Below are 5,794 nucleotides of genomic sequence, written 5' to 3' on the forward strand. Positions count from 1 at the left end.
AGGAGAGAACGCGTGGCGAAACGGACCACCGCGGATGACCTGGAGAAACAGCAGGCGTTAGCAGCTGAACGCAGGAAGGTGAGTTTCTCAGTGCGCTCGCTACTATTGAAATATCGACAAGAAGGGCAGAAAATTTTGTATTTGGCTCAACAAAGGGCATACGATGTTTTCTGAAAGTCTGTGGCTTGTAGTGTGAGTTCTTGAAGATTTTGAAAGAGACTAAGATGAATTTTAAGTAATTCCTGACTCTTTTACACGCTTTGTTGCAGGACAAAAGGAACGAGATCGCACGGAAGTCCAAGGAGTTGGGGATGTCCAGCTGGGACCGCGCTCTCGACTTCTAATCGATCATTGTTACATCTAAGGTCACGATTGTATGGGCGCGTAAAGGCTGTTATATAAAACCACATCTGGTAGATTTTAATGACTCCATACACAGAAATGGAAAAGTACATTTGTTTGCGCGTATGTAACGCTATCTCCTGTACTATGTTCGACGTTAACAAAACTCAAGTCAGTTGTAAATGGGTGGATCAACTCAGAAATGTTAGAAAAAAAGTTAAAATAAATATGTTCTTTCCAACATGGGATAAAGTTCGCCTCTGGATGGTGTACATGTGGGTTTAAAAACGCTTCAGGTTCAAAGGGGGCTGACGATCGGTTCTTTTTCGAAATTCCATATAGAAATGGAAAGAAACTACGATGTTTTTAAATACGTCACCTGCCGTTTAAGATATGTTGTTTATTAGAAAAATATACATATTAACTAAAAAAAAAAGAGTACGTTCGCTTTTCAAATATAGTGTCATGTTAAAGCTAACCCCTTGCCTTGGTTTGTTCTGAAATAAGTCCAGTGCTTTGAAAAGCGTTTACAAAAAAGTTGAATGTAATGCATATATCAGCAGGTATTATCTCCTTTGCAGCGAGCTGTAAGGCACTCGCATGTTGTAGCAAATAAAGTTTTTGTTTTCATCTTTCAATATGAGCCGCATGTCATCTATTGTCTGATATTACATTAGCTATTTGTCGGATTAATGTCATAGTGTGCCCAATTTTACAAATATAGACATGTTTTGTTTATCAATTCTACTTTATGAGGATTTCTGAGTAATTGTGGAGCGTAATTCTAAAATTTAGATCACGCAAACGACAATGAAAGGTCAACACGGAATATAAGAACAAATCCCATATGTTTTGCATAGTTAGCAATGATAGCGAAGCAAAAAAACGTTTCAACGAAACTGTATCATTGCATTCTTTCATTGTTGTATTCTTCCATTAAATCCAGCAGGCTCTAGACATTTGTCGCACAAGCGGTAAGATGTAAAACACGCATATATCCCGTTAAAACCTGTCGTAAAATTTCCATGGGTCAAAAATACCTCCTAGCAGTCCATGTCATTATTGTATAAGAAATAACTAATGATTGCAAAGACGATATGACTCGCTAAGGGGCCTCAATGACACGTGGCTAATGCCTACATACTCCAATGACATTTGTACAGTCTACAATTTTACTTTCTAGGCTTGCTTATGATTAATCAAGAAGAATTAATCAAAACAAACATTAAAAGTTTCAATACTGATTTTCAATGCCTTATTTACCAGTCAACATTGAGAGCGAAATATCATAATGAGGTTACCTAGCTATCCTGTGCTGATATCATGTTTCCTATCACAGAGGTGCCCAAGTATTTATATGAATTTTACGGAATTGACAATATCCCATATCAAGAAATATACGAGTCATACGATTTTTTATTATATTTAGTAATAATTATATATATGCCATGACATGACATGATTTGTAATTTCCTTGATGCTACAACATCAAAGTGAATGGTAATAAAGGGCTGTATATTGCAGAAATTGTTTTTGATCATTTTCTACATTATGAATTGATTCTACCTTATTGCACTGCACAGCAATATTCACAGCGTATCAATACGACTTAGATGCGCCATGCGGACGACTTGAAATATGCACACTTTCCTCTGCCGCTTGAGTTGTCCAAGTTTCAGACAAGCCAAGGAACGTGTAGAACGCGTTCAGTGGTTTTCTCGAAATGTTACTGAAGATTCGTAAATAACTTCATCAGGTTGGCAATTATTCATATAGTAAGGCTCTTTAGGCACAACCAGGGAGTACTTTATACTTCCAACGTTTTGATGTCTATCAGACACCATCATCAGGGCAGAATGACTGGAAACTACTTCTTGCTGCTACTTATAGCCAGTGTAGGTGGCGCTGCAGCAGCCAGAATGTCGTCCCAAACATGGCTCAGTTTGTATCCCAGTCATGATGCAAAAACGTGGTATTTAAGGATGTTAAATCGAAGACGGTGGTTTCAAGCTGTGATATTTAAAGACACACATTGTACTCGTACATTGCAATTGGAACCACTGGCCGTCAACTTGATATTTCTTAAATACCCTGTGTCTAAAAACAACGGATATAGGTTACCCCACAGATAAAGGTGAAGTAGCGTAACTCTTAATCGAGCTAATGCCCAGACAAATTAAACAAATCGTGTTCAGGCACATGACAACGATGCATAGTCACAACTTCTCCGCTAGCTTTGCTTTTTCAAAAGAATTCCAAAGAAACTGCTCAGATTCCGTTTGAATATATTGACGCAGGGTTTCAGACAGCTAAGTAATTGACTTGCATATTCAACGCCACTTTTGATATGGCTTTATTAATATCATTTTCCTTGCATGGATTCTCATTAGTAAACAGTTTTTATAAAATTTTCTTGCAAATTCAATTCTGGAGTAATATTCTTTAAGTTTCATCTTTAGCCGCAGCCTAGTCTTAATTAATCTCATCTATGACTATGACTATGTATGTAAAATGCCAAATTATATCTTATACAACAAAAATTACAATATACATCATAGAATCTAGGATTTCCTTATTTTATTTATTTTGAGAATTACAAATTACCAACATGCTTGAAATTAAGTTTGTTTGGCGAATTCATAACCATTGTTTAAGCTTGACTCCTCTATCGGATACAATTAATTAATTGTCCCTATGGGTTATGGTGTTTGAATAGAAATTTAAACAGATATAAAATTTTACACTGACAGTGTACAGATCCAAATAGATTATTGCATCTACATTGTATTTTCAACGCATACCATTTATCATACAGTCTGTAGTGAAGAAAACCATTCCAGTATACTTAAATATTGCAATTGTTATAGCAAAGGCTTCAACAGTCTATAGTGGAGAAACCCATTCCAGTATACTTAAATATTGCAATTGTTATAGCAAAGGCTTCAACAGTCTATAGTGGAGAAACCCATTCCAGTATACTTAAATATTACAATTGTTATAGCAAAGGCTTCAACAGTCTATAGTGGAGAAACCCATTCCAGTATACTTAAATATTACAATTGTTATAGCAAAGGCTTCAACAGTCTATAGTGGAGAAACCCATTCCAGTATACTTAAATATTGCAATTGTTATAGCAAAGGCTTCAACAGTCTATAGTGGAGAAAACCATTCCAGTATACTTAAATATTGCAATTGTTATAGCAAAGGCTTAAGAACTTGCTTTAGACATTCAACTAGAAAGCTCCAGTTCTTATTACATAACAAGTGAACAAATTTAAGCTCTCGAATATATTTACATACATTACAACGCTATGCAGACTTGCTTTCGACCACAGCACGTGATTATATATGTCAGTGGTGCTATTAAACGTACCACTCACCTTATAACAGTTCACAATTTCGCGCAAAACTTTTTTGCCTGGCGATATCACCTTCCTGTGAACATTGTATCTCTCTTAGTCTTGTGTAAGACATTTCATTCAAAGTAGGTACGGGGAACATACAAACACTACAGTCTATGGAGCAAAGAAAGTATATATACAGTTTAACATATCCAAGTATAGCTATCCGTAATCGTAGTCCATGTACGAGCCAGGTTTGCTTTCCCGTCGTTGGTGTAGGCAACAGATAACGGAGTTATGTTTTTGAGATTTTCATGGGACACGAGCGTCACGCTGAGTTCGCTGTAGCGCCTTTTGGCTCCGCAATGTCTTTGCTATACATGGTATTTTCCAACAGTCGTGTCATGCTGCCATACACAGCAATGGAGGTGTCGTCTTCACCCAAGGTTGCCTTATATGTGTGCTGAAACGGTGTAGGTTGTCCAATCGTGGAGGCCGGTGAATGGATGTTAGAGTTGACGTACGTGTGGGTCCGTGGAAGTTGATCCGGAATCTCATCTTGATGTATCTCCAGGCCTTGTGATTGTGATAGGACGCTAGAGTTGACGTACGTGTGGATCCGTGGAAGTTGATCCGGGATGATCTCTTCTTGATGTATCTCCAGGCCTTGTGATTGTGATAGGACGCTAGAGTTGACGTACGTGTGGGTCCGTGGAAGTTGATCCGGTATCTCTTCTTGATGTATCTCCAGGCCTTCTGGTTGTGATAGGACACTAGAGTTAACGTACGTGTGGGTCCGTGAGAGTGGATCCGAAATCTCATCTTGATGTATCTCCGAGCCTTCTGGTTGTGACAGGACGCTAGAGTTGACGTACATGTGGATCCGTGGGAGTGGATCCGGGATCTCATCTTGATGTATCTCCGGGCCTTCTGGTTGTGATAGGACGCTAGAGTTGACATACGTGTGGATCCGTGGAAGTTGATCCGGAATCTCATCTTGATGTATCTCCGAGCCTTCTGGTTGTGACAGGACGCTAGAGTTGACGTACGTGTGGATCCGTGGGAGTGGATTCGGCATCTCTTCTTGATGTATCTCCGAGCCTTCTTGTTGTAATAAGGCGTTAGAGTTCACATACGTGTGGGTCTGTGAGAGTGGATCTCGGATCGATTCTGCCTGAGTCATCTTCAAGCCCAGTGGTTGCGATGAAACGTTGGAGTTGACGTACGTTGTGTAGACCTGTGTAAGTGGATGCGGGAGTTCCTCTGCTTTTATCGTCTCTGGGATTGGTGGGCAGTACGAGCTGCTGAAGTTGACTGAATTATCGACTTGTGGAGGTGGATCTGGGACCTCTCCTGTATGAGTCTGGTCCGGTTGTAGCGAGGCACTGGGGTTTGTAGACCGGCCGGATCGGAGACAAGAGTCCGGGTTGAATGTGGCACATTTTGGCTCCGTCACGTCTCCGATAAACACGGGGTTTTCCAGCAAACGTGTCATTCTGCCATACGCAGCGATGGATGTTTCGTCTTCACCCCAAGTCTCTTCAAGTGTGTGCTGAAATGGCGCAGGATTCCCAGTCGCGGAGACAAGGGCCAGTAGCTGGTTGTCAGAGTTGACGTGCGTGTGTGTTCGTGCAAATGGGTCCGGGATCTCTTCATGCTCATGAGTCGTTTCCGAGCCTTCTAGTTGTGAAGAGACGCTACAGTTGACATACGTGTGGATCCGTGGGAGTGGAGCCGGGATTTCTTCTGCTTGAGTCGTCTTTGGGTCGTGCTGCTGTGACAGAACGCTTGTGTTGACGTACGTGTGGATCCGTGGGAGTGGAGCCCGGATCTCTTCTTGAGTCGCATCCAGGCCCTGTTGTCGCGACAGGACACTAGTGTTCACGTACGTGTGGATCCGTGGGAGTGGAGCCGGGATCTCTTCTGCTTGAGTAGTATCCGTGCCATGTGGTTGTGACAGGACACTAGAGTTGACGTACGTGTGGATCCGTGGGAGTGGAGCCCGGATCTCTTCTTGAGTCGCATCCAGGCCCTGTTGTCGCGACAGGACACTAGTGTTCACGTACGTGTGGATCCGTGGGAGTGGAGCCGGGATCTCTTCTGCTTGAGT

This window comes from Branchiostoma floridae, chromosome 3, assembly GCF_000003815.2.
Source record: "Branchiostoma floridae strain S238N-H82 chromosome 3, Bfl_VNyyK, whole genome shotgun sequence".
NCBI lineage: Eukaryota > Metazoa > Chordata > Leptocardii > Amphioxiformes > Branchiostomatidae > Branchiostoma > Branchiostoma floridae.